This window comes from Python bivittatus, unplaced genomic scaffold (genome assembly GCF_059951505.1).
Source record: "Python bivittatus isolate LINGU-HERP-01145 unplaced genomic scaffold, Pbiv_v1 ctg000480_np1212, whole genome shotgun sequence".
Classification (NCBI taxonomy): domain Eukaryota; kingdom Metazoa; phylum Chordata; class Lepidosauria; order Squamata; family Pythonidae; genus Python; species Python bivittatus.
The window spans coordinates 45,972,633-45,997,835 of NW_028277075.1; the positions used below are offsets into that span (position 1 = coordinate 45,972,633).

Genomic DNA, 25,203 nt, shown 5'->3' on the forward strand with positions numbered 1-25,203 from the left:
TCCAAACTTGCTGGCATATTGAGTGCAGCACTTTAACACCATCGTCTTTTAGTATTTTAAATAACTCAGCTGGAATACTGTCATCTCCACTAGCTTTGTTGTTAGCAATGCTTCCTAAGGCCCACTTGACTTCACTCTCTAGGATGTCTGGCTCAAGGTCAGTGATCACACCAGCGTGGACATCAGGGACATTAAGATCTTTCTTGTATAGTTCTTCTGTGTATTCTTGCCACCTCTTCTTAATCTCTTCTGCTTCTGTTAGGTCCCTGCCTTTTTTGTCCTTTATCATGCCCATCTTTGCACTAAACGTTCCTTTCATATCTCCAATTTTCTTGTAGAGATCTCTAGTCTTCCCCATTCTATTGTTTTCCTCGATTTCTTTGCATTGTTCATTTAAGAAGGCCTTCTTATCTCTCCTGGCTATTCTCTGGAAATCTGCATTCAGTTGCTTATATCTTTCCCTTTCACCCTTGCTTTTCGCATTCCTTCTTTCCACAGCTATTTGTAAAGCCTCATCAGACAGCCATTTTGCTTTCTTGCATTTCTTTTTCTTTGGGATGGTTTTAGTTGCTGCCTCCTGTACAATGTTACGGACCTCCGTCCATAGTTCTTCAGGCACTCTGTCTACCAAATCTAATCCTCTAAATCTATTCATCACCTTCACTGTGTACTCACAAGGAATATGATCTAAGTCATACCTGAGTGGTCTAGTGGTTTTCCCTACATTCTTCAATTTAAGCCTAAATTTTGCAGTAAGAAGCTCATGATCTGAGCCACAGTCAGCTCCTGGTCTTGTTTTTGCTGTCTGTATAGAGCTTCTCCATCTTTGGCTGCAAAGTATATAATCAATCTGGTTTCGGTATTGACCATCTGGTGATGTCCATGTGTAGAGTCGTCTCTTGTGTTGTTGGAAAAGAGTGTTTGCTATGACTAGCTTGTTCTCTTGACAGAACTCTATTAGCCTTTGCCCTGCTTCATTTTGTACTCCAAGGCCAAACTTGCCTGTTATTCCGATTACTCCTTGACTTCCTACTTTAGCATTCCAATCCCCTATGATGAAAAGGACATCTTTTTGGTGCTAGTTCTAGAAGGTGTTGTAGGTCTTCATAGAAGCGGTCAACTTCAGCTTCTTCAGCATCAGTGGTTGGGGCATAGACTTGGATGACTGTGATATTGAATGGTTTGCCTTGGATACGCACTGAGATCATTCTGTCGTTTTTGAGGTTGTACCCCATTACTGCCTTTCCCACTCTCTTATTCACTATGAGTGCAACTCCATTTCTTCTAAGGGTTTCTTGCCCACAGTAGTAGATATAATGGTCACCCGAATTAAATTCACCCATTCCCGTCCATTTCAGTTCGCTGATTCCCAAGATGTCGACGTTCAATCTTGTCATCTCATGTTTGACCACATCCAGCTTGCCTTGGTTCATAGATCTTACATTCCAGGTACCTATACAATATTGTTCTTTACAGCATCGGACCTTCTTTTCGCTTCCAGATACATCCACAGCTGAACGTCCTTTCGGCTTTGGCCCAGCCGCTTCACTCTTTCTGGAGCTACTTGGAAATGCCCTCCGCTCTTCCCCAGTAGCATATTGGACACCTTCCGACCTGAGGGGCTCATCTTCCGGCATCATATCTTTTAGCCTTTTGACATTGTCCATGGGGTTTTCTTGGCAAGGATACTGGAGTGGGTTGCCATTTCCTTCTCCAGTGGACCACATTTTGTCAGAACTCTCTGTCATGACCTGTCCGTCTTGGGTGGCCCTGCACGGTATAGCTCATGGCTTCACTGAGTTACGCAAGCCCCTTCGCCACGACAAGGCAGTGATCCATGAAGGGGATTCACATTGTTACTGATCAAAATAACCAAGATCAAGTCTTTTCCTACATTCAACATATCTGACAGGCTTTAGTACAGCACCAAGGGATGTGTAGCACCAGTGTGGGATTACAGATGCTATGTTTAAAATTCCAAGTCAGTTCACATGTATGTCTATCCCCAACTACATATCCTATATTCAACTTCACAGTCAAGATTATTTTTTGTTTAAGTTAGGGATATGTGATCAAAGACAAACACGTTTTATGTTTGCTCGGACACTGAAGAATTATGCATTGAGATTGCAATTTCTACACTATTCCATATCTCCAATGGCTGATTCCATATTATGGCTAGTGCTCTGTTTTAATGGATCTGATGTCCTTGAGCATGAGGCTACCAATGGAGCTCCGTCTATCTTTCTAGCTTTGTCTACAGGATTTTTTTCTAAGCCACCCAGAGAGAAAGATCAGGCAAATCAGTGCATGTACCTCCTGCTTCTGGCTCCTGTTGTTGATTTGCATCCTCCTTCTGAGAAAGTTAAACAGCAACAAAGCCAGCAAAGTCTGAGAACTCTATTTGCTCCCTGCATAGATGTACAGTATGCCTTGACAGACAAATTTCACTGTCACAGCCCAATGTGCAGAGAGCTACAAATTTCAAATGATAACCAAATCTCAGTTAATGAATTGGCTTTAAGTGAATGGCTGGATTCCTTATCCCTTCTTCTGAATCTTAAATATTGGTGGTAATATTCTTGAATGCAATCGATTGATTGTATGCCATCAAGTTAGTGTTGATTCTTAGCAGCCACATATATAGATTTTTTCCAGGATGGCTGCCCCTCAACCTGGTCCTTCAGGTCTTCCAATGGTGCACCCATTGTCACTATAATTGAGTCCAGCTACCTTGCTGTTGGTCTTCCTCTTCTTCTCTTTCCTTCCGCCTTTCCTAACATTACAGATCTCTGCAGGGAGCTAGATCTTCACAGTATGTGTGTGAAGTATAATCATTTCAGCCTGATCCTTTGTGCCTTCAGTGAGAATTCTGGGCTGATTTGTTCAATTTGTTTGTTTTCTTGGCTGTCCAGAGCGTTCTCAGGAGTTTTCTCCAACACCAAAGTTCAAAAGCATCAATGCTTTTCCTATCCTGCTTCTTCAAAGGCCAACTTTTGCTTCCATGCTGTGTCACAGGGAATCCCACTGCCTGCACCATTCTGATCTTGTAGGTATAGGCACATCTCAGCATTTGATTATTTTTTTCAAAGGCCTTCATGGATACTCTGCCAAGTGCTAGTCTGTGGCACATTTCTTGAGTACTGATTCCTTCACTGTTGATAGTGGGACAGAAGCTTTCTGCTATCTTCATTGTCAGTTATAAGGCTGGTTGCTGTTCTTGTTGTCATTACTTTGGTCTTCTTTATATTTAATCTTAGTTCCATTTTTTCACACTGCTTCTTGACTTTCATTACTAGAGCTTGCAGATCATTTGCATGCTCAACTGTCAGAGTGGTGTTATCAGCATAGCTCAGGTTATTGAAGTTTCTTCCTCCAGTTTTAAAACCATGCTAATCATCTTCCAATCCAGCTTCCTTCAATGTATATTCCACATATAGACTGAATAAATAAGGGGAGAGTATACAGCCTTGTCTCACCCTTTTGTCAACCTTGAACCAATCTGTTTCACCTTGTTCTGTCCATATTGTGACTTCCTGACCTATGCATAGTTTTTATGAGGACAATGAGATACTTTGAGATTCCCATTTTTCTAAGGACATTCCACACTTGACATGACTGACACAATCAAAGGCCTTTCTATAATCAATGAAGCACAATCTGGCTTTCTCAATTATCCAGTGTGCATCAGCAGTAATGTCTTGTGTTCCTCAGCTTTTTCTAAGCCATTTTGAACATCTAGCGTCTCTCCATGTATGGCTGTAATCTGCATTGGATGATCCTATTCATTATTTTACTAACGTGAAATTAAGGACATTGTATGATACCTTGTACCCTCTGTTTTGTCTTATTTCTTTGGTATTAGTATATAGATTGGCCTCTTCCAGTCTGTTGGCTACTGGGTCATTCTCCAGATTTGCTGGCACAGTTTTGTTAGAAACCTTACAGATTTTTCTTCTTCTAAGTTGCTTCCCATATTTCTGTAGATATTTCATCAGTTCCTGTAGCCTTCTGATTTATTAATGAGCGGAGTGCTGTTCTAACTTCATCATCTGCACTAGAGGTTCTTATAAGTAGGGAATATCTTCTAAGTTACCTTGGATGTTGACATACATAGCAACTCAAGATTCAGATTTCCTTTAGAGTTGAGAGCTTTTTTGGAACACTTTTCTTGTTTTTCCATGTTAGTTTCTCTCTTTGATGTCTTCACAGATGTTGTTGTAATATTGTTTCTTGTCTCTCCTAACAGCTCTCTGAAATCCTTTTTTAAGTTCCTTCCTGAGATCTTTGTCTTTCTTGGCTTTGGCTTCTCTTATCTTCTTGGCAATTTCCATGGTATGTTCTGAGATCCAGTTTGCTTTCTTCTCTTCTTGATTTTTGGCAGTCTCTTTTCATAGTTGATTATAGAAAGGCCTTAACAACTTCTTTAAATTCATTTCATAGTTCCTCTGATTCCTGTCCATGAGGTTCAGGACTTCAAAGTGATTCTGGACTGGGAACTGGAACTCTGAAAACTAGCAGTATGGCCTTTGGCGTGTTGGCTGAGAAATCTAGGAGCTGCAGCCCCAGTAGCTCTGGAGAATGCCAGAACCAGAAGAATATAATGGAGCTGATTGCCTGTATCCTACTCACCTTTAGATCCCTTTATGTTTCCGTACATTCTTATAGCTACAGCCAGAACTAAATCATGCTCCAAATAGTTTGTCTGATTATGTGCTATAAGCATAGTTAGAGATAGCTAAGAAAGAAGAATCTTCAGTGTTTCACGTTTTGTCATTGATAAAGAAATGAGGAGCTAAACCAGAAACTGATACAATCTATATGTTATGTGCGCTAGATAGATAAGCATTACAACTCTCCCAAAACAACTAAAATAGATATGCATCTACTGATGTCATATATTCTCTACTTTTTAACTTTTTAACTAATGAAGGCAAAGTAATACCTTCCTTCAACTCACAGTGAAACAAGTTTCAGTTTTGAGTATATTCATTAATAAATCCTTTCTGTCTATCCATAGGCACCTGCAGCATGGGCAAGTCAGCCAAATGTGAAACCATGTGCAAACACATTGCAACTGCAAAAACCTGCTATTAAACAAGAATACAATTATGTAACTTATTTTAATGTATTTGATAATTAAACATTGATTTTTAAATTTAATTTAATTTTTTTACAGATTATATGCTACTTCTCTGCCCTGTATACCTTTTTGTACATATTTAATCCCTTGGCACATTATATTTTCAGAAAATGTGGAAATTTCAAATTTGGAGAAAAAGAATAAAGTACAATGTATGCTTAAAAATGAAGTTGGCTGTTACTGGTCACCTACAGAATTTAAACTGTAACAAGGTAATGGGAGAAATATTTTGAAATGCAGGTAGTCCCTGGGTTAAGAACACCCAGTTTACGGATGACCCATAGTTAAGAATGGAGCCTATTGTAGCGAAATTCAAGTTAAATACAGAATGATTTGAGTTAAATACACAATGGTTCGAATTAATTACACAATACTACTTATACAATATTATACAATTATACTGTTCCAGCTTACATACAAATTCAACTTAAGGACATACCTTGGGAATGGAACTTGTTCTTAAACTGGGGACTACCTGTATTGCCTGGAATCTTCAACTGTAAACTCATGTGCTTGCTCAATCCACTATTATGTCAGCTTGACATAAGTGTGTGTCAGCACACTGCACATTCCTCCTACTTGGTGGGATGTAGGCAACCATATTGTATCTTGCAAGACAGCTTCTAGATTAGAGAGCCTAATTTGCATAGGAAAGCATTTATGGCTAAATGTACTAAAACTGATCAGTATATCATTACTGCTAGCAAGGAATTCTGCATGTGGTATGACTGAGGCTGACAGCTTGGTCTACACCTTCTCTATCTTAAAAAAAAAAAAACACTGCATGAAATGCTCAAATCAGCAAAACAATATTTTGTTGAAGTCAATCCTTATAGGCCTATCTGGTGCTTGCTATTTCTTATTTCTTTCCTGCAATTTTCATGATCTTGCTTACCCCACAAAGAAATAGTTTGTGTGCACATATAATAGAAAACTGTCTGCCAGTTGTACTATTAGAATTGTTGTAATATAAAGACCCCCTTGAGCCAAGCTCAACTTCTGGTAGTTACATGGACATATCCATGTAATTTTCCTGGCAACAATATGGAAGTGGTTTGCCAAGACTTTCTTCTTGATTTTTTTCTTTTTCTTTTTAATTTTCCAGTCTAGCCTATAGTTCTGGAATTTCCTGCTGGTCTCCCATCCAGGTCTAACAGGGTAACTTAGCTTTTTCAGGATCAGACAAGAACAGTTATTTGTTACCACCCACTGTGTGTAATATATGTAATCTATGATACATATTTAATGTGTTTTGTAAATGAATTATCAGAATTGTTCATCTCTTTCAGAGACCTCCATGTATCTGGTGACTTACAGAAAACAGGCTTGTGGCCTCTGGCAGAGAGGGTTATACTAAAAAATATCGCAGAAGAAAATAAGTTCCACAGACATCTTTGCTGGTGTCTGCAGATATTATGAGAGGTAGTTTCAAATAGATGTGACAGAAAACAATAGGGTGTAGGAGACTTTTAGGTTGTAGAAAGTAGAAGGAAGTCAAGAATGAAAAACCAAAGGACATAGGGATATATTAAGAAAAAAATATAAAGACAAATAAAGGTCACAGATGTTTGAAGGCAGGACTAAGAGATTGTTTTGAATTCAGAAAATGGCTGTAGGAAATGAATGAGAGGCATCATAAGACCAGATTAATGTAGTGACTTGTCAAAAGAATAGTGGATAGACCAGGATCAGAAAATAGAAGACCTTGGAAGGCTGAAAAAGGAGATGATTGAGCAGTTTCAGTGATATTCAGTTCTTGAGTTTTAGTGTTATAAATCAGGCAGATAAGAATGGTTACGCTTGAATATTTCTTCTAGCCAAACATCAAGCAAATGGAGTGAAGCAGTTATGAGGGCCAATAATTACCCAGAAATCAGCCAAAGTAATAACAGATTTCAAAACACTGGAAAGTACAGGCAAAGTGCAAGGCAGAAATACAAACCAGCTCTTAGGGTATAAGATAAGAGGCCTAGCATAGGAGAAAACAAGATGAAAAAGTGATTCCCAGCATTGGCCTGTTCAATGGTAGCTCTATCTCAGAAGCTCCAAGCCTCTCCTTTTCAAAAACTTGGTTCCATCAGTTTCATCCGGAATATAGCTCTATTATATAGTATTAGGAGCAATATTGGATCTCAGAATACAGTAGATCTTTGCTCAGTTTATTTCTTTGTAGCTTGGCCCTTTGGCAGTCTACTTGATTGGGAAATTGTGCCCACAAGGTTAGAGTGTGAGGCTACAAGGTCTATAGTTTCAGGGGTCAGTTTTTTTCATGCTGAATGTGGTGTGCTTCCATCCTGAGGATTGGAATCCTCCTTAAGTTAATCTCATCCTCATAGGATGAGTCTGTGTGAAAACCATGACATCCTCAATGTGTTGGGGTTAAGATATGTTAGGATCACAACCACCTGAATCCAAAACCAGCAGGATAGATTCTAATCTAATGTTCTTCTTTACATTGGCACAATACATTATTGGACTGCAGAGTAAAACACAGAATTCTTACTCCCAATGCTGTCATAGCTTGATGTAGTTCTTCTGACAGCCTAAAAATGTCAATGAGCTATTGTTGCTTAATAAACATTTTATATTTCACCTACTTATCATTTTAAATGTCAATACCACATATTTTGAGAAATTATGTATGCTATATTCCTAACGATTGGAGAATGTGGGTCATGAAAGTCAAGACAATTTTCCATCTAGTCATTCATGTACGAAATTCATTTAACATGAATCACCCATTGTAGAAATTTAATATATCATTTGACCTGAACAACATTTGCAATTGCAACCAACATCATAAAACCTTGTAAAAAATTCAACACCATATTAGAGAGAAAGTTAATACAAGTCCTTCAGAATAGACAAGCAGGCCAGATGGGACATTAAATAAAAGGCTATTGTAGGAGATTGCTTAATAAAGGTTGCATTTACAACCTGAAAATTAATTGTTGTCTTCAAAAGAGATTCAAAACTGAACATTGGCCAGATTAAAGATTAAAGAGAGAGATGTTACCAAAAAAAATAGTAAATAATACCATCCTAACATAAAATGGCTTTCTTAAAAGTTTTCATTAAAGATAGTCATCTATGTTAATTTTCTGATTAATTTCAATTTCAATTTCTCATCCTAAATTTAAAAAGGGGTGCTTAATCTCTCCAGAAAAGGATAATCTTTTGATACAGATGCAGATGAGTATAAGTAATCTTTGTGACAGGAGCTGGAATAAGTACATTTATTTTAAACGTGTGGGTATTTTATGATCAATGAAACAAACAAAAATAACACAAATATTACAACACATGAATGACTGAAAAGCAGGAATATATCAGAAAGTTCTGTATGGATGGTGGCTAACAGATCATAACCCTTCTACTTCTCTTCCTAAAAAGAGTTATGAGAAAGACTAGTTTAAATAAAATATTATGGTGGAATAATACTTATAATAAAAAAGATACAAAACTGTTTTTTAAATTGAAATGTACTAAGACCATGGGATCATCCTGGAAGAAATCTATGTGGTCACTAAAAACTGACACCAGGTTGATGGCACATTACCAATCAAAAATATGGGATTAATATGTGATATATAAAGCACATCAGTATTATGACTGAGAATACTGGACAGAAAAAAGATTTTAATTTTTTTCTTTTAATCTGATGGGGAAAAAACCTTTTAATTATGACTTCTGGGGATGTAACATTGTAATGACATATTGAAAAAGGGGGAACATATTTTTAATTTTAAGCACTTATTATTGTAGCCCATTGAATCAGTGTTTAAGACAGAGTATCAAAGTTTAATATGGTTCTATAAAAATATTATGGTGGATTTGCCTTTCTCAGTTGAAATAAAGGGCCTCGATGTCTCAGGGAGTTCATTGTCAGATCCTTTCCCTTGCCTCCCCCATCCGCTATCTCTGACATCAGAAAATTCTACATCAAGAAGGACAGTGTGTCTTCCATTTGGAGAGTGGCATAGTGGGAAAAAAGGTTTTGGATCTAAAATGCCCAAGAGTTTTCCTTTCTATTCTTCCTGTTTTCTCTACTAAGGAGAAATGTATACAAGTAACAGGAGGCAACATAGGTAAACGCTTAACAGGAATGGTTAGAGATACTAAAACTTAATGCTCATTTCTCTTTGACCAGTCAGTTACTGAAACAATATTGAAGAAAAATGTCAACGTTGCAGGTTAATAGATGGTGCTATTAAAATATGAGGTAGGGATAGGATAGGATAGGATAGGATAGGATAGGATAGGATAGGATAGGATAGGATAGGATAGGATAGGATAGGATAGGATAGGATAGGATAGACATGAATTAGTGGAATGTGTGCCAACTGAAATATGGGAAAGTTTAGAAAAGCAAGAACCATGTCAAAACCAAGAAATATGTCAATTAGAGATAATCTGTATACAATGATAATGGAGCAATATATAATAATTAAAATAAATCAGATGACTCAGATGTACTCAATTAAATGTTAGAAATGTCAGAAACTGGGATTATCTTTCACAGTGGAAATGCCTACTGGCAAAAACACAAGATGATTAATAAAATTATTAGGGAAATATTGGACTATGAAATGTCATTATATCCATTGTTCTTAATTATATGAATATCTTTCTTACCCAACAACAGAAGAACACTGAGCCAGCAGCAACAATACTGTATATAGAAAGCAAAATTATTTGAAGGATAAACAGCCAGAAGATAAATGTCAGATTTTGCTTTTGTGGTAAAATTAACACTTTGTATCAGAACAACAAAGAAGACACAGATAAGGATAAATAGGTAGCTGGCAGTGTATAAAGGCTAGTAAGTAAAAATATAAAACACTAGATACATTTTATGGATTTTTTAAAATCAGAATTAATGCAATATAGCCAAGCATTTGATTCTGTTTTAATTATTTATAGATATTTAACAAGGAGGAAATTTGTAATATTGTTTCATGATTTGCATATGTATTAATAGGTGAAGTATACTTTGCATAATAAATAACTTATTGCAGTTTGTTCAATAACACAAGAAAGTTACAAATCTTCCATGAAGAGCTCAAAGAAGAAACAAAAACTTTAAAGAAGGGAGAATTAAGGCACAGTAACAGCAATTAAACCTATTCCCCCAAGTCCTGCTGTGCTACCTCATTGTGGCTGGGGGTCTTCCTGGGAAGGATGAGTGAAGAGTGCCAGGAGTATCTATATGCCAAGAGTATGTATTCCCACCAGAGTCATCCAAGGTGTGAAGGTCATCCCAGCCAGCCAAGAAAAACAAGCATGCATCTATGTCGGGCAACAGCAATGCAGGAAGATGCTAGAGGCAGATGATCGCTTCATTGATAAAGGCAAAGACATCCTTTCATGCTGTGTGGAAGAAGGCAATGGTAAACCACACCTGTATTTTACCAAGAAAACCACATGGACAGAAAATATAAAAAGGTTGAAGATACGGTGCCTCTCAGGTCAGATGGCATTCAACCTGTTACTGAGGAAGAGCTGAGGATCTTTCAAGAGTACTAATGGTATTGATGACCTGACTAGATTAAAGCCTCCAGAACATCTAGCTGCTGATGTGCCATGCAAGGAAAAAAAATGTCCTAAGATGCAAAAACAAGGGAAAACTCAATACAGTGAAAGATGAAATTAATTGGCTACATGTTGATATCTTAGGCATCAATAAATTGAGATGGACTGGAATTGGATACTTTCAGTCAGAAGATTACACTGTTTACTACACGGGACATGAAAAACCAAAACAGAATGACATTGCTTTCACAGTTAAGAAGGTTACAGCAAGAACAGCTACAATGCAATTAATGACAACATAGTATCAATTAGACTTCAGGGACAACCCTTTAATATGATGATTATCCAAGTTTATGCTCCAACCACTGATGCAGAAAAAAAGGAGGTTGATGATCAAGTTATGATCAAGTTCCATTTGAAATGGACAAAACATGCAAGCAAAGTGTGCAGCTTGTGGGTGGATACTGGAATGCCAAGGTGGGGAATATTAAGGAGAAAAATGTAGTTGAATTATATGACCTATGAAACTGAAATGAAGCAAGAGAATGCCTTCTCAATTTCTGCCAACCCAATGATTTCACAACAATGCCTATATACATGGACACCACCAGAGGGAGTACATAGAAATAAAATTGTCTATATTATTGTTAGAAGGAGGTGGAAGAGTTACAACAGCAAAGACATGGCCACGGGCTGGCTGCGGAACAGATTACAAATTGCTCATGTACAAGTTCCACGTTAAACTAAAGCAGCAAAAGAAAGCCAACCAGTTTCCACAATATGATCATCAGCATATACCCACCATTTTCAAGAAGAACATGAGGAATTGCTTTGAAGTCCTGAGCTTGATTGATAGAGAATCATAGGAACTGTGAAATGAAATTGTTAATGATGGATGTGAAAAGAGACTGCTGAAGATCAAGAAACCAGGGGGGGGGGGGGGCAAAGCAACGTCAGAACAAACTCTGGAAACTGCCAAGAAGGGAAGAGAAGCCAGATGCAAGATACAAAGTTTGCAGGAAGAAACTTAGAAAATAATTTTAGAGAGCTGTTAGAAGAAAGAAGACAAGAAGCAGTATGAGACACTGAACTTGGTAAGAGAAAAACAAGGAAAGTCTTCCAAAAGATCTATGGACTCAGAAGAAAATTCTGACCTTGCACTGGTATGCTAAAGGATGCCAACGGACAGGTAATAAACTGATTCAAAAACAGTCAAAGATAGGAGTATTGTGAAATTCTGTACACTAGAGATATCAACATTCAAGATACCTTAGAAGATATTTCCTACTTACAAGAACTTAGAGTATTCAGCTCCTCCTGTCGGTATTCACTTTTTGGCTTGTTCTGTTTCTATAGTTCACAGTCTCATGCAAGGAGTGCATGAACAATGTACCAATTCTTTTGAGAGAGAGAGATCAAAAGAGAGGGAGAACAAGTGGGAAATGATAGGGGAGAAGGAGAGGGAGTCCACCAACAGTGTCTAGCCAAAGTATCAACTAAATAGCAAATACTGGCCAGGGAGGTATCATTTCTACAATGCTCACTCCTCAGGAGGACTAATCAATGTGCTTATGTCGTATAGTGATTATACTGCATAATTCTGTAGCGTGCTTATGTGTACAATGGTTAGAAACTCAGGCGTGAAATTCATAGATCTGACTTGTGCTAATCAAGTTTGAAACATTATTTTGATTTTTTTCAACTGAGACAATAATTCATATTTCAAATCCATTTTGCCAATTTGTTTTAGAGATTTGGAAAAGATGGAAACTATTCTTGGGACCTGACCCTTCTCTTTTTCACATACTCCTTGGTCATTTTCTTTTTAGTTCATGAAATATGTTCAGTGTCAGGAATGGGAAATATAGAATTACAGACTTAATGATAAATGGAGAACCTGTTACTGTTGATATATTTTGCAAAAGGAGTTGTCACAAATATCAATCTGTTTTCAACACAGTTTCAATTACTCCTTCATAAAGTATCTAGTTTTAATCAATTAATACCATTAACAACATTTGAAAAATATGATACATATATTTCATTGAACAGGGAAAATTGCTGTTCAAAAGGTTTTCTTGAAAGTCTTATAAAAATCAAGCAAAATGACTTTGGGCTGAACTTAATGATTCTCACTGGAATTCTTTTTGTCACTGAATTCCTTTTGCTTCTATTTCAGTAAATCATCAAAAACTGACTATGAGGATAATTCAAAGTGGATAAGACATTCTAAAATTGCACCACAAAAATAGGCTCCCCCCCCCACAGGTTGGGCTGGTAGGATTATAAACAAATTGGAACATATTATCATTTTTAGAAGGAGGCCTTGCCCAATTAGCTAGCCCTTTTGATTGATTTTTTTTTTGTAAAGAAATTGAGAAAATCATCCAACAGTTGCTTATCATGAATATTGCAGTTTGTTTATTGTCCATATTTTTTCCTAAGGCATATACATTGATGCAATGTAAGAAATTGATTCAGTTCCTGCTGTTAGCTATTATTGCAAAAAAAGAGGAAACTTAAAATGCATCTTTCACTGGATCATGACGAATGCAGGAAATTGCTTTGGTTGATACATTAACAACAAAGAGATTTAAAAATCCTACAATGAAGGATAAATTTAGCCAACCCTGGTTACCATGTATTCACTATATTAAAAATATTTTTTCCAAACAGATCACATTTTTATCTGTATAATATCATTTTGTACAGAAATATTGAAAAGGGATGTTCTAAATGCTTTTATTTATCTTCAAGATAAATATATATTCAAGCCAGTGTCAGATAATGGTTAATATATTGATCTAGAACTGGGGAGACTCAGTATAGGAACTTACAGGGTATGTTTGGACAATTTACTCTCTTTCACCTAACCTACCTCACAGGTAGGTTGCTGCATTGTGGATAAAAATTATCTCCATGTGAAGAGCTTTGAGGATATAAATAAATATTTTTAAATGTATTAATATTTTAGGGGTATGAACTATATACAGGTAGTCCTCGACTTACAACCATTTGTTTAATGACCATTCAGAGTTATGATGTTGCTGAAAAAAGTGACATATGACCGGTCCTTGTACTTACAACCATCGCAGAATCCCTGCAGTCATGTGATCAAAATTTGGGCACTTGACAACCGGCATGTATTTATGACAGTTGCAGTGGCCCAGGGTCATGTGATTGCCATTTGCAAAATCCCAGGGAGCTTCTGACAAGCAAAGTCAAAGGGGAAGTCAGTTTTGCTTAATGACCATGTGATTTGCTTAATGACCATGGCATAAAATTGGGCATGACTCACTTAATGATCACATCACTTAGTGACAGAAGTTCCAGTCCCAATTGTGGTCATAAGTTGAGGACTACCTGTAATCCATTCACTTTTTAAAAACTCTGAAAAATCTGTTACATTGTACTGCTCATAAAATAAAATGTGCACTTTAGCTTGGTACAAGTCACCTCTAGAAGCATATCAAATTTGGTGAAGTTTAGATGAATTTTGCCCCAAATATGGCAGCTTTTTAAAAAACAAATGATAGATCCTAGGACCCAGTGAACTGAATTTGGGAAGAGGAAACAGATACTTATGTACACTTTGGACAATTTTAAGTTTAAACATTCAAGGTAACACTACCACATCCAAGTGTGGTATTTTGTTGTACCTCTGAAATTCACTAGGCAACTCCATCAACTCCTGCTATATTGCTTTTCAACGCTTTGAATGAACTTCTGATTCTTAACTATTCTGTAATTGAGACAGAGCACTTATCTTCTGGCTCAGCTACTCTTCAACATACATTGCAAAAATTATCTTCAAATAATATGTGTTTCTGGACTGGAGTTTGGATGGGCCATTTTCTGAATTGGCTGGAATGCTTGCTTCTGCTGCCTCACATTATCTCAACTATATGTTCTCTAAAATGTTGCCATAGGCAATCTCATCAGTGAATTCAGCCTTAATTCTTTTTTTATAGTAATTTTATTAAAAATTACAATTGCAACAATACAAACTAATACAAACTAAAAGAAAAGAAAAAGAAAAAAAATTGAAGGTGCAGAAAAGAAAAAATAGAAAAATAGAAAAGAAACAAAAAATAAGAATACAGTAAAGAAAAAGAAAAATATATAAAGAAATGAATTCCCCCTTCATCACAAGTATCAAGAATTTTAGAAACTTAACACTTTCCTTTAAATACAACAAATAATCTCTTCTTCCCATATCCCATCTCTTACCTATAAACAAATCCTTAAAGCCTCATTCAGTCCTGATCAGCAAAAGCCCATTAAAGGTTACCAGAGATAATAACATATCTATTTTAACCTTGATCAAACAAAACAACTTTATATTCCTTCCTTTTAGTTTTAACAATCTTGATCTTTAGTCCCTTCAAATAATGTCCTAAAACTTGATTTCTTTTCATTTTTTCTTTGTCCCTTCTCACAAAATTTTTCAAAGATTTAACAAGCATCTTTTGTAAATCCAATATAGGAAATTATCCAGGTCACTCTTTTGGTCTGTTATTTGTATATCCCTTTTAATTATTAAGACATCAGCCAGTTTCTTTTGTATGTCCTGCGTAACATCTTTTTCCATGTCATTCTTGTAGCCGGTCATTTTTAAATCCACTTTAAGATCAGTCTCAATCTTGCCAGGTAAAACTTGTTCCTTTTCCATAATATCTTTTAAATACAGTCTATCTATAGAGGCAGACACTCTTAAAATTAACTCCTGGGTCCATTGTTCAAAAATATCCTTCAATATGTCCAATGTTAAATATTTTGCTTCATTGTGTATTAGTAAGTCGAATTTAAGTGTTCTTTTCCTTTAATTGTAATCTTTAGTTCCTTCTAGCTCTCTCTAGTGTCCAACCTTCAAAGTCCCTTCATTTTTTTTTTTAAAGAATTCAAAACAAAAATATTTTCCCATGGGAGTGGCTGGCACCTTGAAGATGCTCCCATATGTTAACATCTTACTGACCATCAACATCTTGGAAAATATTATTTGCGTATGTGTTTGGTTTTTACTATATATATAGTAAATATATATATATATATATATTTACAAATATAGTAAATGTATGTATGTGTGTGTGTGTGTGTGTGTGTGTGTATATATATATATATATTATTGTATTTTAATATTTATTGCTGTTTTATTGTGAACTGCCCAGAATCACTTTTTTGTGAGATGGGTGGTATCCAAATTTGAAATATAAATAAATAAATAAATAATAAAATAAATCATCATCATCATCATCATCATCATCTTGATCACACCACCACTAATCCTGCTGCCGCCGCCGCCGCTGCTGCTGCTGCTGTCAATGTCATTAATGTACCCCAGGGAAATATTTTCTTTCATTAAGAAATTGCTTGAGGCTTCTTTGCCATTTCTACAATGGACCTGTCAAGCAAATTTTTGTCAACCTTCTCTAGAATTGCTTGTGATAATAAAATGAATTCTACATTCATACCTGTGCACAATAATGAAGCAGTTTTTCATGCTGGATTTCTTTATGCTGGGAGACATTGCATTTCTAGTGAAAACAGAAAGGAAAAATGAAAGAATCCCTTGTGGAAACCCAAAGTAAGGAATCAAAAATAGCCCAGTCTGCCTGTGAACTTCCCCCTTCTTTTTCCCAGTTTATTAAATGAGTTTTTCAATAGATAGATTGAACTAGATGCAAGTGGAAATGCCTATGGATTGCCAAAGGGAAGACTATTATCTCCTTGTTTTGGCCTGGTCTTCTTCTGATCCTCTTTGCTGTTTACCATCTCAAACATAGCAACTGATTACATCAAAGCTAGCAAAAACTATCAAAGAATTTGGATTGTTACACACTTTAGTTATTGCAAATGCTATGGTGGATTATGTTATTTACATTTTATTTACAAGTGCATAATATGCTCCATATTATTAGCAAATTTATTCCCTGAATGTTGATGTTGTAGAGCCCATACACCACTATAAATGGATAAGACAGCAGAGAATCGTAAGCAGTGAGGACATTAGGAGAACCCATCTAGCATGGATCTGGGGGCTGAGAACAATATGAGAACAGCCCACTGAGGCTGAGAAAAACTTTATCTCCTCCCACATGGCAATGGTGGTGGCTCCCTCTCCATTATCTTGTGGCCATTGCTGCTATTCCTGGTCTCCGCCCTTTTCCAGTTCTAAATGATAGGATGTAAATGCCAGGGCAATCTTCAGTAGCCTTATTATTTCTGAGCAGGAGAGACAGGAATGGAGCAAAGATAATATATGTTAGAGGGGCTTGCTTAGACCAATAATATGTTGTGACTGTGTGGGATCAATCCTAGAGAACATCTTATAAATTCCTTATGAGAGCTCTGTAAGGTCAGTTGTTTCTGCCCCTGGTTGTGGTAGAAAGACCCTTTCACTCAGAGGCAAAACTGGGGGGAGGCAGAGGATTCTTGCCAAATGAAGAGTGATGTAGCATTTTCCACTGATTACTCCTGAAGCCGCTAGTATCACTGTCCACATGGGTTTTGTTTTGTTTTAGCTTACTCCAGCCCCTGGAACCTATTTTTAGGAGGCTGCAGAAGGAAGAGGGGATCAGTAAAAAGCATCGTCTGGACCCTCTTCTTCTAGTGCTGGGAAATTCCATTGTCTGGATACAATCTACATTTTATATCAGTTCTGTATCAGTCATTCCCATACGTCATGCAATGCCTCCACTTGCTAGGCTGAAGCTTTTTAAAAGCTGTCATGGAAGTTTCCATCTCACTCTTCCATCTGGCTCTATTATAGCCTTTACACCCAGTCCTGAACTCCCTGATGCAGCTGGGTTGCACCCTGCCGCCTTCGCTTTCTCCCATTTCATCTCCAATCTACCATTCTTGCCTTCTGAGAAAGGCAGGTTGCACCAAATCTATTTCAAGAATAAAGCAATGACATGTGCTGCTTAAATTACATGAACTCTTTAGGCTTATTTTTATAATTGTCAGTGCCGCCTGCCCCATCTCCCTCCTGCTCTGTATTTTCATGTTTTCATACATTCTTAAGTTATTTTCAAGTATTTCAAGTATGACATTAGAGAGATCTGACTGATATCATCCAAAGTTATTTAAACTAAATATGGGAAGTGTGGTACTTCAACCATTTCTCTGCAAATTACCTGCCTGCTTGAACTATGCATTTCAGGCTGAAGCAAATCAAGGAAACCACCAGCCAAAGACGTGGCTGGATATTATTTCTGAGACAGAAAAGATGAGTAGAGATCCAACAGAGAAAGCCAATGGGAAGAACACTGATGATGATATAGTTCATTATTTCCATTTTGGTTCTTTTCTATTGTAATTTTCTATTTGCACATCATTTGCTTAAGCTTATAAAATGAGGAAAAGCAAAGATTTGGGTTTATTAAAAAAGAGCTGGATGAAATGTAAATGTATTAGCATATTGAAATGTTTGCTACTTTGTCAACAAAGCTGATGATTTGGTAGCAGGACAGCTCCTTTTTTCCCCAGTAGAGATTCCCCCCTTCCCTATGCTTATCTGAAAATGATTTTTTTTTTAAAGGTTACTGGAAAAATGGATAAAAAAGTACAGACGGTTATTTCCCAACTATCCATCCCAAATATTTATGAAAATCTCTGACAATTCACTGTTTGCAAACAGCTTGCAAATTCAGATAAAGGACTAACACACTGGGGTTTGCATGAGTGTGTCTCTGTGTGTGTTTTAACTCTGCAATTTGGCCAGCACAGTGACAAAACTGAATATATTTTAAAAACATTGTTTTTGTTTAATATGTCACTGGGTTGGCAGGAACAACAATCAAATGGCCTTTGTTAGGAAGCCAAAGTTTCAGCCCCCAGAAGCATAATCATTTTCCCTAGCTAAGCAAGTCTGTATTGTTTCATTACACAACTGCATAATCATTTAGGCTTAATCGGCCAGGAATAATGGGTTCTGGGGTTTTGTAAAAGGAAACATTTTCTGTTTTCTCTCCTCAGTGGCTTGCAGAATATGGAAATGTGGCCACAACCTTTTCCTGTTCACACACATTAAAAAATTAATTATTTTTCAAAGGGATATAACTCTTTCTCTTTCTCCATAAGATGTATAGCTGGCTGGGAAATGCTGGGAATTGAAGTCCATACAGCTTAAAGTTGCCAAGGTTGAGAAACACTGCATTTAGGAGTTGCATCAGATTAATCTACCTGCAGTATTTATTCCTACTGAAGGGGGATGCCCACCAAATGTGTTACTTTTAAAAAAGAAAAATGTGGTCATGAACAATACAGAAGCCCCGACTAGTTGGAGTCAGCTTTGCCCTATTGTTCTGTCTCTTGAGATCTTCTCCACTGCAGTTGCTGCTTCCTTTCCATCCCCATTTCTTCAGACCACCTCCCTTTCATCCAGGTGCCCAGAATCTTGCATTGTCATTTATTTGTATTTCAATATAGAGGCTGCTCTTCCTGTCCCTGTTCTTCTGGCATTTATGCTCCTCGCTTATGAAATACATTGCTTGCTACACATGCAAACAGTTCTGAGGTGAAAGTAGGAATGATGGCTATGGGAATCAAATACTAATATCCCTCAGGAAAGGTAATACTATTGCAATATTCAGCTGCTTGGAATAATTATCTCTCCGGGGGGTGGGGGACAGGTTTCCCTTGGGGTTTTTGGGTTGGATTTTATATAGAATTATAATGTTGCAAAGGGCCTTAGATGTTATATAACCCAATCCCTTGGTCAAGACCCGTACAGCATCTCTGACAGATGACCATCCACTTTGGTTGGAAGATCTTGACAAAGGAGAACTCATTACTCTATATGGCTAGCTATGGCTAGCTTGAAAGTCAGGAATTTATACAGTTCATTGCTTAGGTACCTTTCAGTTGGCTTTATTTTATCTCTGAACCACAATGAACATCCAGAAGGAGTGAAATATGGTCCATAAAACAGTGTGATATAAAATGATGGCATGAAAAGGTAGGGGGATTATAAGAGTTGAAGTCCATTTACAGTGCACCAGGCTGGAGAAGGTTGAAAGCTGAAGGAATTCCACAGCCACCCTGGTGCATACAAAAGGTGTGCCATTTGTCACAAACTGTTGAGAATGTACATGCATCAATAATCTTCTAGTCCTATTTCACATTTATTTACTTATTTTATTTTTCTACCTTCACACTCCCAACAGATTCCTGGCAGTTTACAGCAGAAAAACACATAGTAAGACCCATAATAGTATTACCTAGCAGATATCTTTAAATGGCTGTAAATATACTCTTATAGGCATCAAATCCTATATTAAAAGCTCATCTGAAGAGTTCTGCTTTAACTATCTACCTAAAGACCAGGAAGGATGATATCATACAGAACTCTGGGGGAAAGCTATTCAGAATGTGGGGGCCATCACTGAAACTGGGGGCAAAGGCCATTGACTTTTGGCCCATCCTCCCACATGGCTTGCATAGAGGATCTCTCTCTTGTAATGATTCACAAGAGTACATTCTATTTGAGGCAGAGAATCCAGAAGATACCTAGGCATTAAACTATATAGGGCTTTATAGATCAATACTAGTACTTTGAATTGTCCCAGAAACCTGTTGTTAAACAAAGCAAAACCCACAACACTCATGTCATATGTGAAAAGCAACTCTCACCCAGCAAACAGTCTGCTGCATTTTGCATGAACTTTAACCGCTGAGGGGGTCTTCAAAGGGGTCCCCTTGCAGAATACCTTACAATAAACTGTCTAGGAGATCACAAGGGCATAAGTCATTGTCACCAGGGCCTCTTGGTCCAGGAAAGATTGCATCTGATGCACCAGCTACAGTTGAGCAATGCCCCCTCTAGCCATGGTCTCTACTTGCATGTGTAACAGTAGTCACAAGTGAAAAAGGATCCTCAAGTTGCAGACTTAGCTTATCCAAGGAGAGTTCTACTCCACTGAGATTCACAACTGGAGCAGACAAAGAATCAGATGGCTTATGATCAAACAGGAATTCAGTCTTACTGGGATTGAACTTGAGCTTCTCTCTTTCCCTCCAAGCCCTAACAGCTTTCTAGCCTGGGGTCAGGAGTTCCATTTCATTTCTGGCCCAGCCTGGGATAAAGATGTATATCCAGCTAGCATCAGCACACTGGTGGTACCTCATCATGAACCTGCAGATTACCTCTCCCAGCAACTTCATGTGGATGCTAAAGAGTATGAAAAAGAGAGAAATGCCCTCTGGTACATCTCTTCTCTCACCACCACTGATTGGAACCACCCATCAGGAGCAGAACCACTGCAGTGTGCCAATTCCTAATCTTTGCAGCAGGTCCAGAAGGATGCCATGATCACTGGATCTGAAAGTACTGAATGCTGCTGAGAGTTCCAAAAGGACCAGGAAGGGTACATCCCCCCCCCCCTACACACACACATTGCCTCCCCACCAGCTGTTCAGTCATCAGCCAGCATGACCAATGCAATTTTTGTGATATACCCATGCTGTTTCCAGTATGTTCCTTCCTCCTTCCTTCCTCTTTTCCTTCCAGCCTATCTGCACTGAATAATTTGAAACAACACCTCAACACCAATGTCTAATTAACCTAAATAAATGAATTAATAAAATATTTAACCAACTCCCTATTATCTATAAATTGCTACACCGGGAAATAAAATTAGGAATGCAAAACAGCTAAGTAGAATGAGACAAATGGATATTGTATTCATTGCTGCAGGCAGAGCAGACAAAGTGCAGCAAAGGGGAAAAATGGCAATGTCGGACTCAGTATACCACGATGGGAGGGACACTACGTACAGTTGTTTAGTACAATAAACAATGTGAGTGTATGAGTAGGTCTTGGGCACATAGACTTCTATTCTTCCCCTCTGATATATTTTCAGGGATGAATTACACAAATCCCACTTTCATTTTTAGATGAAACATAGTTTAGCGTGTTATCCCAACCTTTACATAGAGGTTTTACATACGTTTGGAATATAATTTCGGATTAACCATTAAATGATTAGTTAAGCATTCACTTTTTTGGGCTGGTATTCCTGCTTTGCTCTGAAGAAGGAGAAAGGAAGAGTTTTGTCCTTATCATAAGCTAGAAGGATCATGACATCCAAACTCAGCTTCTGTATTTCCTTTAGTTTTTCAAGGCCTTAGTCATGCTAGATGTTATTCATCCTGATATTTCAAAGGAAGAGGAAAAAAGTAATATAGCAAGACAAAAAGAGGTTTCTATCCCCAAACATATCAAATGGTGGCTTCTTTTCTATTGATTACCTTGTTTTACTGTTCTTTTCTTGTTCAGAGAGTATATTCAACTGAACTGAGCTGGTTGAACAATAGTGTTTTTTCTTTTGTTTACTCCAAATAAAATAGTGTTGAGCATGACATTTTGTCCTGCCTGTTTGAAGTGAATTTGTCGCAAAGCAACTTTCAAGGCCTTGTTGAAAGAAAGCATATTTCACCAGGATAGGTTTATAAAACGTCTCTTTGTGTTTTAAAATGCTTGTTTTAAAACACCAGGAGAGAAATAATTTGATAGCTACTCCTTCCCATTCATTTCAACTTCATTAATCTATCACCAGGGGCCAATCTGATGGGAGGGAAGGAAGTCTAGAGATGTTACCTTTCTACACTTTTATTTGTTTGTTTGTTTATTTGTTTATTTATTTAATGTGGTTGGTTGGTTGCACTTTTTAATCCCTTGATTTATTTTAGTTATTTTGGTTGTACTTCAAAAGCAATGTGTGATTCATTTCTGTGCTATTTTTGTGAAGCAGATCCCAAAATGGACATCTAAATCTTGGTTATTTGATACCCAAGGTGCCAGAATGAATGCCTCAACCTATTTTCATTACCTGAAAGAATCTGCTGAACTTTTTCAAACTTTTAGTGAAAAGTCTTATACATTTGCACAGCTTTTTAAAAGCAAGTATCTCTAAGTAAAAGACCTGAAGCAAGACTGATAATTTGAAATTGGTCAGTGTCACAGCTAGGTGCAGAGGCAATCTGCCACTGAATACTAGCAACAAGACACAGCAATGGGAATTGACAATTGCCTTCACATTTTCACTGTAGGCATCCCAAATGCATTTGTTCAGCCACCGTAGGGTACATGAGACTGAGCAAGGTAGGCCTTTAATCAGATCCAGGAGAACTCATCTTATGTTCATAGCTTTACACACACACACACACACACACACAGTGCATTCGGAAAGTATTCAGACCCTCTTCACTTTTTTCAATTTTGTTATGTTGCAGCCTGATACTACAATCATTCAAATTCATTTTTTTCTCATTAATGTACACTCAGTACCCCATAATGACAAAGTGAAAACAGAATTTTAGAAATGTCTGTAAATTTATTAAAAAGGAAAAACTGAAATATCACATTGACATAAGTTTTCAGACCCTTTGCAACAACACTTGAAATTTAGCTCAGGTGCCTCTTGATCGTTGCTGAGCTGTTTCTACACCTTGATTAGAGTCCACCTGTGGTAAATTAAATTGATTGGACATGATTTGGAAACGCACACACCTCTCTATAGAAGGCCTCACAGCTGACAATGCATACTGTACCAGAGCAAAAGCCATGAGGTCAAGGGAACTGCTTGCAGAGCTCAGAGACAGGATTACTGCAAGGCACAGATCTGGGGAAGGCTACAAAAAAAATTCTGCTGCACTGAAGGTTCCCAAGAGCACAGTGGCATCCATAATTTCCAAATGGAAGAAGTTTGGCACAACCAGGACTCTTCCAAGAGCTGGTTGCCTGGCCAAACTAAGCAATCGGGGGAGAAGAGCCTTAGTAAGAGAGGTGACCAAGAACCCAATGGTCACTCTGACTGAGCTCCAGAGATCCTGTGTGGAGATGGGACAAAGTTCCAGAAGGACAACCATCACTGCAGCCCTCCACCGATCTGGGCTTTATGGCAGAGTGGCTAGACAGAAGCATCTCCTCAGTGCAAAACACATGAAAGCCTGCTTGGAGTTTGCAAAAAAGCACCTGAAGGACTCTTAGACTGTGAGGAACAAGATTCTCTGGTCTGATGAAACCAAGATTGAACTGTTTAGCCTCAATTCTAAACGTTATGTCTTGAGGAAACCAGGCACTGCTCATCACCTGCCCAATATCATCCCAACAATGAAGCATGGTGGTGGCAGCATCATGCTGTGGGGGTGTTTTTCAGCAGCAGGGACTGGGAGACTGGTCAGGGTTGAGGGAAAGCTGAATGGAGCAAAAGACAGAGAACTCCTCAATGAAAACCTGTTCCACAGCGCTCAGGACCTCAGACTGGGCCGAAGGTCACCAACATGACAACGATCCTAAGCACACAGCCAAGACAACACAGGAATGGCTTAGGGACAACTCTGTGAATGTCCTAGAGTGGCCCAGCAAGAGCCCTGACTTGAACCCTATTGAACATCTCTGGAGAGACCTGGAAATGGCTGTCCAATGATGGTCCCCATCCAACCTGATTGAGCTTGAGAAGATTTGCAAAGAAGAATGGCAGAAAATCCCCCAATCCAGGTGTGCAAAACTTGTCACGTCATACCAAAAAAGACTCGAGGCTGTAATTGCTGCCAAAGGTGTTTCAACAAAGCACTGAGTAAAAGGTCTGAATACTCATGCCAATGTGATATTTCAGTTTTTCCTTTTTAATAAATTTACAGACATCTCTAAAATTCTGTTTTCACTTTGTCATTATGGGGTACTGAGTGTCGATTAATGAGAAAAAAAAAGAATTTGAACGATTGTAGTATCAGGCTGCAACATAACAAAATTGAAAAAAATGAAGGGGGTCTGAATACTTTGCAAATACACATACACACACATACTTACAGTACATACATATGTGTGTGTGTTTGTGTAAATTCAGAAAAGCAAAGCCATAAACTCTGTTTCATTCACAAGGACTGGCATATGCAAACATGCATCATCAAAGTAAGAGTCATGCTTCTTCCCCCCTATGCATTTTAATTCACCAGAGAAGTCTACCAAATCAACTACTACATGCTGCTTGGCGTGTTCCATGTCTAAAGTTTAATGTAATGCTTGGCATGAGACCCCCTCCTGCAAAAAGTTTTCATTTAGAGCTTCAGTGAGATAGAAGAGAATCTCATCTCAAGAGAATCTCAACAGCAATCTTCCTTATTGTTCTTGCCCCAGCTACAGTCTCAAAATAAAACACAACTCCATGCGGAAATTTGTGATAGGGAAAAAAAAAAAAATCTGCTATTAGCATCCTTGGGAGGTAATTGCAGGTTGCTTTTCTTCTTCCCTTAATGCTACTTGTGAATTGGTAGTGGTTTGCCTTATTCCTAAGCACAAAATAAAAATAATTTTTAGTTTAGTTTTCACACACACACGCAAATACAGATATCTATTTTGTGGTTCACAGAGATAAAGAAATAATGCTTCAGTTGACAATGCTGCCTTGTTTTCAGAATCCCAGGAAGGGAAGCAGAGAACGTACTCCATGAAATTACTCCTCAGTATCAAAATGCTTTGGAAAACTCTCCTGCTCTAGCTAGCTGTAGGGTCCCTGCAAAGATCA

General features: G+C 37.7%; 1 long non-coding RNA gene across 8 annotated transcripts in view; it reads left to right on the top strand.

Moving 5' to 3' along the window:
• LOC112541787 (uncharacterized) overlaps positions 1-25,203 on the top strand; it is a 163,704-nt gene that overhangs the window by 34,908 nt on the left and 103,593 nt on the right. For 2 of the 8 annotated variants that reach the window (XR_015797049.1, XR_015797042.1), the window contains one exon: positions 5,021-5,293. The exons of the other annotated variants lie outside the window; for them this stretch is intronic. This is a non-coding gene — a long non-coding RNA (uncharacterized LOC112541787). Of the gene's footprint in view, positions 1-5,020; positions 5,294-25,203 lie in introns of those variants that run through there. 8 annotated transcript variants of the gene reach the window in all.